The sequence below is a fragment of the Coregonus clupeaformis genome, chromosome 19 (assembly GCF_020615455.1).
Source record: "Coregonus clupeaformis isolate EN_2021a chromosome 19, ASM2061545v1, whole genome shotgun sequence".
Classification (NCBI taxonomy): Eukaryota; Metazoa; Chordata; class Actinopteri; order Salmoniformes; family Salmonidae; genus Coregonus; species Coregonus clupeaformis.
In genome coordinates this window covers 24,283,225-24,296,388 of record NC_059210.1, presented here as the reverse complement: position 1 = coordinate 24,296,388, position 13,164 = coordinate 24,283,225, and positions in this window count along the sequence as shown.

The window sequence follows — 13,164 nt, the reverse complement described above, 5'->3', positions numbered from 1 at the left end:
CATTGTAATACTTGTCCCCACCAAATTTGTAACGCCGCCCATAACTGTTGGACTTTATAGCACTCCCAGAAGGCATGGATTATTGGGTCATTGTTAGTTTTACACTTAAGACATGACACTGTCGTGTTGTAGAATTTGTGAATTTTGTCTTGTATAATCAATTCTCTACATTAGTTTGTAATGGATTAAGAGTACATTTTTGTTAGTTATGTTCCAACATTCCCTCCATCTTGTGCCAATATCAATTATTTTTAAGTCTTGGTTCCAATAGTTTATATTTTTTAAGAGGTAGTCAGTTAGATAGGCGCTCTGCAACCTTTTGTATATCTTACCTATCATATGAATATCCTTTTCTGACTCAGATAGGATTCCCTTAAAATTGCTCTGATGTCCAATTTTTTTTCAAATCGAAATGTCGTGATTTGAAACTTTTAAGTTGCATGCATTTGAAAATATCTTCGTTGGTCAGTCCAAAATTGCTTTTTAATTCTGTCATGGAAATGTATTTCCTATTACCAAGTCATTTATGGTTTCTATGCCTTTAGTTTACCATGTGTACCAATTTATCGGTGCATTCTGAAAAGCTATCCAAGGATTGTTCCATAAGGTTGTGTTTTTTGGGAGTGAAATTAGTTTTTGTAGAATCTGTTTCATTTTCTTCCATATTGTTATAGGGTTCTTAACTATTAAGTTGTTAACAGTTGGAGTGCCGGAATGACATAACTACTAGAATGGCCATGACCGTCATATACTGACTTTGATATTTCAATTGTGTAAATATTCCATAACGAATAAGAAATAGCTAAATCCATGCATTTGTTATGTTAAAATTGGTCAGTTGCCTGCCCAGCTGGCCCATCCAAACTACACTGAGTGTACAAAGCATTAAGAACACCTGCTCTTTCCATGACAGACTGACCAGGTGAAAGCTATGATCCCTTATTGATGTCACCTGTTAAATCCACTTCAAATCAGTGTAGGTGAAGGGGAGGAGACAGGTTAAAGAAGGATTTTAAAGCCTTGAGACATGGATTGTGTATGTGTGCCATTCAGAGGGTGAATGGGCAAGACAAAATATTTAGGTGCCTTTGAACGGGGTATGGTAGTAGGTGCCAGAAGCACCAGTTTGAGTGTGTCAAGAACTGCAACGCTGTTGGGTTTTTCACGCTCAACAGTTTCCTGTGTGTATCAAGAATGGTCCACCACCCAAAGGACATCCAGCCAACTTGACACAACTATGGGAAGCATTGGAGTCAACATGGGCCAGCATCCCTGTGAAACGCTTTCGACACCTTGTAGAGTCCATGCCCCGACAAATTGAGGCTTTACTGAGGGCAAAGGGTGGGGTGGAGGTCCTAATGTTTGGTATACTCAGTGTATTTGTCACTTATTAAGCATCCTAAGTATTTTATATTTTTTGTGGTCCACTTAAAGGAAATTAGAAATGTAATCAGATAATGTATATTTTTGCTTTAGGATATTTATATACTATTTTTATTAAATGTATTATTTCAGCTGGGAAGTTAATATAACTGAAATAACTGTTGGATACATGGAACTAGGAAGTAAAAAAAATAGTTTTATTGTCACATACACAAGATAGGTGCAGTGAAATGTGTTGTTTTACAGGGTCAGCCATAGTAGTATGGCGCCCCTGGAGCAAATTAGGGTTAAGTGCCTTGCTCAAGGGCACATCAACATATTTTTGACCTTGTCGGCTCATGTATTCAAACCAGCGACCTTTTGGTTACTGCCCCCAATGCTCTATTTGTGTAAATAAGGCCGCTACTTTGTCCCAAAAGGTTAAATAGAATTCTATGGGAAAGCTGTCCATTCCTGGTGCTTTTCTCTGTGCGAATGTTTTGTGTCTAATATTGATTTTTGGGTGATCTCTATTTTTTGTGATCATTTTTTGTCTGCTGATAGTTGCTTCAGTGTTGTTGAGTCTAACATGCTGACTAGACCGGCGTCCGCCATTACGTGCATGTTGATTTTATCCATCCACACCAGACGCGATCAGGACACACAGGTTGAAATATCCAAAAAACTCTGAACCAACTGTCGAAACAAATAAAACATTCATGGACATTTAGCTAGCTAGCTTGCTGTTGCTTGCTAATTTATCCTGGGATATAAACATAGGGTTGTTATTTTACCTGAAATGCACAAGGTCCTTTTTTTCCTGGATCTCTGTAGAATTTTCACCCATTTTGAGTCACACAAAATCGTGTGTTCTCTACACCGACAATTATTACACAGATAAAAGCGGAAACCTAGTTAGTTTTCTAATAATCTCTCCTCCTTCAGTCTTCTTCTGTGTACTTTATATGGCTTTTGGCAACCAACTTTAAGGTGCATTACCAACACCAACTGGACTGGAGTGTGGACCTCAGTTAATGTTTTAATCACCCACGTGGGTATATGCTCCTAAAAACCAATGAGAAGATGGGAGAGGTAGGACTTGCAGTGTGTCATGCGTCAAAAATAAAACCAAGTTCTATTTTAGCGCCTGGCTATGCAAATGCTCGTTGACACGTGCGAGCAGTTTGGATGAAATTATTGTATATATGTATGTGTACATTTATTTTGCAATGAGGGCAGTGTGGTTAGCATGCAAGAAGGCTGTAGGATTAATTCAGATGTTATATATCTTTTCATAAAGTTTTTAAAATTGATGTTAATTGTGTTTCTAATTAACGCATTTGTATCTTTTAAAATTATAACTGGTTTGGCATGTATTTTTGTGTACTGTGAGATGTTTACCAGATTTATTTGCCATTAAGTAGTATGCTTTATTTGAGTTTAACCTGTAGTTGTTGGCTCTTTTCAAAAGAAAAAGATTAATTAATTAATCTTCTTTACCTTGTAAAGGTTTTTTATGGGCTTTTTCTAAGATAGTGATTTATTTTTCTTGAATAAAAATGTCTAACTCAGATTTAACTTTTGCAGAGTATGAGATGTATCATTCCCCTAATGTACGCCTTAAAATCATCCCAAGTTATATCGGGGGTGGGCTTTTCTCTGTCCACATTTGTAATGGTAAAGGTTTATATTTTTTCATTTACATATTTTTAAAAAATGTGGGTCTTGTAGATGCGCTCTGTTCATTCTCCATATTCTGTCGCTAAGTGTATTTTCTGTTGGTGTAATTAAGCATGATACAGGTGAATGATCCGATATCACTTTGTCATGGATTTTTGAACCCAGTAAATTGTTGAGTGCATTTTTGGAAATAAAAATGTAGTCAATTCTTGAATAGCTTTTCTTATTTTGAAAAAGCAAGTAGTCTTTTGTAGTTGGGAATAAATCTCCTGTAAATTATTTGTAGAGATGACATCTTTCAGCCTCATTGGAGGCTCCTTCAATTTGCCTTTTTTTTCCTGTCTGTATTTGATTTAATATAGCTTGAATCCTATCAAATAAAAAATAAAGTTTGCCCCTGGGGGGATTTAAAATTAAATTGATGTGTATTTTTCACCATGTAAGGTACAATTCAACATTAGAAAACAGCCTTGTTGATTCGTGTGCTGGGAAATAAGGGAAAAAGGTGTCTTCTTATTTATCAGGATGCCTACACCTCTGCTGTTACTACAGTAGGTGGCAGTATAGGCCTCTCCAACCCAGCTCCTCTTTAAAGATTCAATTGATCTTTTTTTTTAAAGTACTGTAACTATTGCAGGAAAATAGTACAGACAACTCTTAATACCTGGTTTATTTACTCGTTATTTTTCATTCTGTTTTTGATGTTGTAATTTTTTCTATTTAATTATTTTTATTTGGTCTGTTAAAGAAATGAATGGGTCCAAAAGGTAACTAAAATAATTGTACCACCTGTTGTCAGCGTTCTGTCTTTTGAAACATTCTGTGAAAATTGTAACACAATAAATGTGCTAATATGTGTATATTTATGTGAGGGGAATAGTATGGGGAAGTATATAAATAGTATGGTAATCGATGTAATGTATGCTGTTGTATTTCACACAGTACATGAACCACTACATTGCCTCAAGAAATTATGACCTGTATTTATTTTTGTTTATTTGGCTCTTGAAGACTTATGAATATGTATGTTAGTTTGAGTCAGATTCAATATGCTATTTTATTGGAAAAACCACAATAAACCTTCATCTTAATTTGTGTGGAGAGTCTTGGACTGGGTGGTTATTATGAATGTGTGTGTGACAAGTCCTGTAGGTTCTAACAATAAAAAGTTGAGGAAAAATGGTTCCTTTGAGAATGTGTTCTTTACCATTCAAACTCACTTCTCCTAATACGATATGAAACGTTCAGCAGAATCCTTACACAGCCCTGCTGCATGCCCCGCCCCTCTGCACATAGTGAGTCGACTGACTAGAGTCTAATGCATTCTTCTGCTGTTCTTTAGGATGAAGATTTTTTTAGAAAAGGAAGACAGAGCCCCAGACAGAGTGGTTGGGGCAGTGTAAACCTGACGGGGCTGTGTGCTGGAGGCTGGGCAGGGAGAAGGAGAAGACGTAGGCTCTGTTGGGCAGATGGCTGGACTGTTCAGAGAGTTTCCGGACCAGAGGAGAAAACATGCCACTCTAAATCAGGAGGAGTCCGTTGACAACCTCCCCCAACCCGGAATACCCTCTCCCTCGCCTGTGGAGAACTTTAATAACTTTAATGCAGATCTCTCGCTCACTGCGTGTCCCGTTGAATCTCTTCCAGCCCACTTACCTTGTCACCTACATGCAAGCTGAACTTCCTATCAGGGCCCATTATGCCGTAACAGACTGTACTCATTCCAAGCCTTCTCTCCTCGCAGGACACAATCACTGCTCCATTCCAACAATCACTGCTCCAACATTTTGGCGCCCCCCTTGACAATGGCGAGGAAAAAAAGTTTGAGTTCATTTCCTGCAATTCTACACATTTTGCCATGGGGCGTAGAGAAAATGTTGCCGTTTTAACTGAAGTTGGATGTAATTCTACACATTTTCCCAATGGAGAGAAGATTTTGCAATTTATAACAAATTTCATGCAATTCTACTGATTTGGCAATGAGTCAGAGAGAAAAATTGGCAGTTTTACAGCTAATTTCCTGCAATTCTACAGATTTGGCCATAGGCTGGAGAGAACAAGTCTAAACATTTTGTCCTGACCTATGCCATGTTAATATGATATCTGAGTGAGAGTGACTTACAAAATCAATGGGGGCCTCCTCGGTCCATAATTTAAACATGTATACTACAAGTTTAGATAGCTGGAAAGACTAACTTACCAGTCTTAAAAATATTAGCTGACATGGGTTAATTGAGTGACTGTCAGTGACTGACATAAGAGAAAAACTGCTGATGAACAACCACATTTCTAAATTGCACGTTGTGTATTCTATCTATCTATCTATCTATCTGTATGTATATACATGGCCAAAAGTATGTGGACACCTCTTCAAATTAGTGGGTTTGGCTAGTTCAGCCACACCCGTTGTTGACAAGTGTATAAAATTGAGCAAACAGCCAATTTAGTGAATAATAGTGAAGACATCAAAACTATGAAATAACACATATGGAATCATGTAGTAACCAAAAAAGTGTTAAACAAATCAAAATGTATTTTATATTTGAGATTATTCAAATAGCCACCCTTTGCCTTGATGACTGCTTTGCACACTTAGCATTCTCTCAACCAGCTTAATGAGGTAGTCACCTGGAATGCATTTCAATTAACAGGTGTGCCATCTTAAAAGTTAATTTGTGGAATTTCTTTCCTTCTTAGTGCGTTTGAGCCAATCAGTTGTGTTGTGACAAGGTAGCCCTATTTGGTAAAAGACCAAGTCCATATTATGATAAGAACAGCTCAAATAAGCAAAGAGAAACGACAGTCCATCATTACTTTAAGACATGAAGGTCAGTCAATACTGAACATTTCAAGAACTTTGAAAGTTTCTTCAAGTGCGGTCGCAAAAACCATCAAGCGCTATGATGAAACTGGCTCTCATGAGGACTGCCACAGGAATGGAAGACCTGGAGTTAACTGTGCTGCAGAGGATAAGTTCATTAGAGTTACCAGCCTCAGAAATTGCAGCCCAAATAAATGCTTCACAGAGTTCAAGAAACAGACACATCTCAACATCAACTGTTAAGAGGAGACTGTGTGAATCAGGCCTTCATGGTCGAACTGACGCAAAGAAACCACTACTAACGGACACCAGTTAGAAGGTACAACCCTAAATCTGTAAACATGGGCACCCTCATAGATATCATCCTGACAAATTTACCCTCTGAATACACCTCCGCTGTCTTCAACCAGGATCTCAGCGATCACTGCCTTATTGCCTGCGTCCGTAATGGGTCTGTGGTCAAAAGACCACCCTTCATCACTGTCAAACACTCCCTAAAACACTTTAGTGAGCAGGCCTTTCTAATTGACCTGGCCCGGGTATCCTGGATGGATATTGACCTCATTCCGTCAGTAGAGGATGCCTGGTTGTTCTTTAAAAGTGCTTTCCTCTCAATCTTAAATAAGCATGCCCCATTAAAAAAATTCAGAACTAAGAACAGATATAGCGCCTGGTTCTCCTCAGACTTGACTGCCCTTGACCAGCACAAAAACATCCTGTGGCGTACTGCATTAGCATCGAACAGCCCCCGCGATATGCAACTTTTCAGGGAAGTCAGGAACCAATATACACAATCAGTTAGGAAAGCAAAGGCTAGCTTTTTCAAACAGATATTTGCATCCTGTAGCGCTAACTCCAAAAAGTTTTGGGACACTGTAAAGTCCATGGAAAATAAGAGCACCTCCTCCCAACTGCCCACTGCACTGAGGCTAGGAAACACTGTCACCACCGATAAATCTACAATAATCGAGAATTTCAACAAGCATTTTGCTACGGCTGGCCATGCTTTCCACCTGGCTACCACTACCCCGGCCACCAGCTCTGTACCCTCCGCTGCAACTTGCCCATGCCCCCCCGCTTCTCCTTCGCACAAATTCAGACAGCTGATGTTCTGAAAGAGCTGAAAAATCTGGACCCCTACAAATCAGCTGGGCTAGACAATCGGGACCCTTTCTTTATAAAATTAGCCGCCGAAATTGTCGCAACCCCTATTACTAGCCTGTTCAACCTCTCTTTTGTAATGTCTGAGATCCCCAGAGATTGGAAAGCTGCCGCGGTCATCCCCCTCTTCAAAGGGGGTGACACTAGATCCAAACTGTTACAGACCTATATCCATCCTGCCCTGCCTTTCGAAAGTATTTGAAAGCCAAGTTAACAAACAGATCACCGACCATTTCGAATCCCACCGTACCTTCTCCGCTATGCAATCCGGTTTCCGAGCTGGTCATGGGTGCACCTCAGCCACGCTCAAGGTCCTAAACGATATTATAACCGCAATCGATAAAAGACAGTACTACGCAGCCGTCTTCATCGACCTGGCCAAGGCTTTCGACTCTGTCAAACACTGCATTCTTATTGGCAGACTAAATAGCCTTGGTTTCTCTAATGACTGCCTCGCCTTGTTCACCAACTACTTCTCAGATAGAGTTCAATGTGTCAAATCGGAGGACCTGTTGTCTGGACCTCTGGCCGTCTCTATGGGGGTGCCACAGGGTTCAATTCTCGGGCCGACTCTATTCTCTGTGTATATCAATGATGTCGCTCTTGCTGCTGGTGACGCTCGGATCCACCTCTATGTGGACGACACCATTTTGTGTACATCTGGCCCTTCATTGGACACTGTGTTAACAAACCTCCAAACGAGCTTCAACGCCATACAACACTCTTTGCGTAGCCTCCAACTGCTCTTAAACACTAGTAAAACTAAATGCATGCTCTTCAACCAAACGCTGCTTGCACCCGCCCACCCGACTAGAATCACTACTCTCGGCGGGTCTGACCTAGAGTATGTGGACAACTACAAATACCTAGGTGTCTGGTTAGACTGTAAACTCTCCTTTCAGACTCACATTAAGCATATCCAATCAAAAGTTAGATCTAGAATCGGCTTCCTATTTCGCAACAAAGCCTCCTTCACTCATGCTGCCAAACATGCCCTAGTAAAACTGACTATCCTACCGATCCTTGACTTCAGCGATGTCATTTACAAAATAGCCTCCAACACTCTACTCAGCAAATTGGATGTAGTCTATCACAGTGCCATCCGTTTTGTCACCAAAGCCCCATATACTACCCACCATTGTGACCTGTACGCTCTTGTTGGCTGGATCTCACTACATATTCGTCGCCAAACCCACTGGCTCCAGGTCATCTATAAATCACTGCTAGGAAAATCCCCGTCTTATCTTAGCTCACTGGTCACCATAGCAACTCCCACCCGTAGTCTGCGCTCCAGCAGGTATATCTCACTGGTCATCCCCAAAGCAAACACCTCCTTTGGCCGCCATTCCTTCCAGTTCTCTGCTGCCAATGACTGGAACGAACTGCAAAAATCTCTGAAGCTGGAGACTTATCTCCCTCACTAACTTTAAGCGTCAGTTGTCAGAGCAGCTTACCGATCACTGCACCTGTACACAGCCATTCTGAAATTAGCCCACCCAACTACCTCATCCCCATATTGTTATTTATTTTGCTAATTTGCACCCCAGTATCTCTATTTGCACATCATCTTTTGCACATCTATCATTCCAGTGTTAATACGAAATTGTAACTATTTTGCACTATGGCCTATTTATTGCCTTACCTCCATAACTTACTACATTCGTACACACTGTATATACACTGCTAAAAAAAATAAAGGGATCACTTAAACAACACATCCTAGATCTGAATGAATTAAATAATCTTATTAAATACTTTCTTCTTTACATAGTTGAATGTGCTGACAACAAAATCACACAAAAATTATCAATGGAAATCAAATGTATCAACCCATGGAGGTCTGGATTTAGAGTCACCCTCAAAATTAAAGTGGAAAACCACACTACAGGCTGATCCAACTTTGATGTAAAATCCTTAAAACAAGTCAAAATGAGGCTCAGTACTGTGTGTGGCCTCCACGTGCCTGTATGACCTCCCTACAACGCCTGGGCATGCTCCTGATGAGGTGGCGGATGGTCTCCTGAGGGATCTCCTCCCAGACCTGGACTAAAGCATCCGCCAACTCCTGGACAGTCTGTGGTGCAACGTGGCGTTGGTGGATGGAGCGAGACATGATGTCCCAGATGTGCTCAATTGGATTCAGGTCTGGGGAACGGGCGGGCCAGATCATAGCATCAATGCCTTCCTCTTGCAGGAACTGCTGACACACTCCAGCCACATGAGGTCTAGCATTGTCTTGCATTAGGAGGAACCCAGGGCCAACCGCACCAGCATATGGTCTCACAAGGGGTCTGAGGATCTCATCTCGGTACCTAATGGCAGTCAGGCTACCTCTGGCGAGCACATGGAGGGCTGTGTGGCCCCCCAAAGAAATGCCACCCCACACCTGACTGACCCACCGCCAAACCGGTCATGCTGGAGGATGTTGCAGGCAGCAGAACGTTCTCCACGGCGTCTCCAGACTCTGTCACCTCTGTCACATGTGCTCAGTGTGAACCTGCTTTCATCTGTGAAGGGCGCCAGTGGCGAATTTGCCAATCTTGGTGTTCTCTGGCAAATGCCAAACATCCTGCACGGTGTTGGGCTGTAAGCACAACCCCCACCTGTGGACGTCGGGCCCTCATACCACCCTCATGGAGTCTGTTTCTGACCGTTTGAGCAGACACATGCACATTTGTGGCCTGCTGGAGGTCATTTTGCAGGGCTCTGGCAGTGCTCCTCCTTGTACAAAGGCGGAGGTAGCGGTCCTGCTGCTGGGTTGTTGCCCTCCTACGGCCTCCTCCACGTCTCCTGATGTACTGGCCTGTCTCCTGGTAGCGCCTCCATGCTCTGGACACTACGCTGACAGACACAGCAAACCTTCTTGCCACAGCTCGCATTGATGTGCCATCCTGGATGAGCTGCACTACCTGAGCCACTTGTGTGGGTTGTAGACTCCGTCTCATACTACCACTAGAGTGAAAGCACTGCCAACATTCAAAAGTGACCAAAACATCAGCCAGGAAGCATAGGAACTGAGAAGTGGTCTGTGGTCACCACCTGCAGAACCCCTTCTTTATTGGGGGTGTCTTGCTAATTGCCTATAATTTCCACCTGTTGTCTATTCCATTTGCACAACAGCATGTGAAATGTATTGTCAATCAGTGTTGCTTCCTAAGTGGACAGTTTGATTTCACAGAAGTGTGATTGACTTGGAGTTACATTGTGTTGTTTAAGTGTTCCCTTTATTTTTTTGAGCAGTGTATATTTTCTGTTGTATTTTTGACTTTATGTTTTGTTTACCCCATATGTAACTCTGTGTTGTTGTTTTTATCGCACTGCTTTGCTTTATCTTGGCCAGGTCGCAGTTGCAAATGAGAACTTGTTCTCAACTGGCTTACCTGGTTAAATAAAGGTTAAATAAAAATAAAAAAAGAGACCTGCTTGGGCCAAGAAACACGAGCAATGGACATTAGGAAATTTGTCCTTTGGTCTGTAGTCCAAATTGGAGAGTTTTGGTTCAAACCGCCGTGTCTTTGTGAGATGCGGTGTGGGTGAACGAATGATATCCGCATGTGTAGTTCCCACCATAAAGCATGGAGGAGGATGTGTTATGGTGTGGGGGTGCTTTGCTGGTGACACTGTCTGTGATTTATTTAGAATTCAAGGCACACTTAACCAGCATGGCTACCACAGAATTCTGCAGCGATACGCCATCCCATCTGGTTTGGTGGGACTATCATTTGTTTTTCAACTGGACAATGACCCAATACACCTCCAGGCTGTGTAAGGGCTATTTTACCAAGATGGAGAGTGATGGAGTACTGCATCAGATGACCTTGCCTCCACAATTCCCCGACCTCAACCCAATTGAGATGGTTTGGGATGAGTCGGATGGCAGAGTGAAGGAGTGCTCAGCATATGTGGGAACTCCTTCAAGACTGTTGGAAAAGCATTCCAGGAGAAGCTGGTTGAGAGAATGCCAAGAGTGTGCAAAGCTGTCATCAAGGCAAAGGGTGGCTATTTGAAGAATCTCAAATATAAAATATAGTTTGATTTGTTTAACACTTTTTTGGTTACTACATGATTCCATATGTGTTATTTCATAGTTTTGATGTCTTCACTATTATTCTGTAATGTAAAAAATTGTCAAAATATATAAAAACCCTTGAATGAGTAGGTGTGTCCAAACGTTTGACTGGTAGTGGGTATATATATATATATATATATATATACATACATACATACATACAGTGGGGAGAACAAGTATTTGATACACTGCCGATTTTGCAGGTTTTCCTACTTACAAAGCATGTAGAGGTCTGTAATTTTTTATCATAGGTACACTTCAACTGTGAGAGACGGAATCTAAAACAAAAATCCAGAAAATCACATTGTATGATTTTTAAGTAATTAATTTGCATTTTATTGCATGACATAAGTATTTGATCACCTACCAACCAGTAAGAATTCCGGCTCTCACAGACCTGTTAGTTTTTCTTTAAGAAGCCCTCCTGTTCTCCACTCATTACCTGTATTAACTGCACCTGTTTGAACTCATTACCTGTATAAACCTGTCCACACACTCAATCAAACAGACTCCAACCTCTCCACAATGGCCAAGACCAGAGAGCTGTGTAAGGACATCAGGGATAAAATTGTAGACCTGCACAAGGCTGGGATGGGCTACAGGACAATAGGCAAGCAGCTTGGTGAGAAGGCAACATCTGTTGGCGCAATTATTAGAAAATGGAAGAAGTTCAAGATGACGGTCAATCACCCTCGGTCTGGGGCTCCATGCAAGATCTCACCTCGTGGGGCATCAATGATCATGAGGAAGGTGAGGGATCAGCCCAGAACTACACGGCAGGACCTGGTCAATGACCTGAAGAGAGCTGGGACCACAGTCTCAAAGAAAACCATTAGTAACACACTACGCCGTCATGGATTAAAATCCTGCAGCGCACGCAAGGTCCCCCTGCTCAAGCCAGCGCATATCCAGGCCCGTCTGAAGTTTGCCAATGACCATCTGGATGATCCAGAGGAGGAATGGGAGAATGTAATGTGGTCTGATGAGACAAAAATAGAGCTTTTTGGTCTAAACTCCACTCGCCGTGTTTGGAGGAAGAAGGATGAGTACAACCCCAAGAACACCATCCCAACTGTGAAGCATGGAGGTGGAAACATCATTCTTTGGGGATGCTTTTCTGCAAAGGGGACAGGACGACTGCACCGTATTGAGGGGAGGATGGATGGGGCCATGTATCGCGAGATCTTGGCCAACAACCTCCTTCCCTCAGTAAGAGCATTGAAGATGGGTCGTGGCTGGGTCTTCCAGCATGACAACGACCCGAAATACACAGCCAGGGCAACTAAGGAGTGGCTCCATAAGAAGCATCTCAAGGTCCTGGAGTGGCCTAGCCAGTCTCCAGACCTGAACCCAATAGAACATCTTTGGAGGGAGCTGAATGTCCGTATTGCCCAGCGACAGCCCCGAAACCTGAAGGATCTGGAGAAGGTCTGTATGGAGAGGTGGGCCAAAATCCCTGCTGCAGTGTGTGCAAAACCTGGTCATAACCTACAGGAAACGTATGATCTCTGTAATTACAAACAAAGGTTTCTGTACCAAATATTAAGTTCTGCTTTTCTGATGTATCAAATACTTATGTCATGCAATAAAATGCAAATTAATTACTTAAAAATCATACAATGTGATTTTCTGGATTTTTGTTTTAGATTCCGTCTCTCACAGTTGAAGTGTACCTATGATAAAAATTACAGACCTCTACATGCTTTGTAAGTAGGAAAACCTGCAAAATCGGCAGTGTATCAAATACTTGTTCTCCCCACTGTACATGTGCAGTGCCTTCAGAAAGTATTCATACCCCTTGACTTATTTTTATTTTTATCACCCATCTACACACAATACCCCATAATGCCACAGTGAAAACATGTTTTTAGAAATGTTTGGAGATTTATTGAAAATGAAATACAGAAATATTTAATTTACGTTATGTATTTACACCCCTGAGCCAATACATTTTAGAATCACCTTTGGCAGCGATTACAGCTGTGAATCTTTCTGGGTAAGTCTCTAAGAGCTTTGCACACCTGGATTGTACAATATTTGCCATTATTCATTAAATAATTATTCAAGCTCT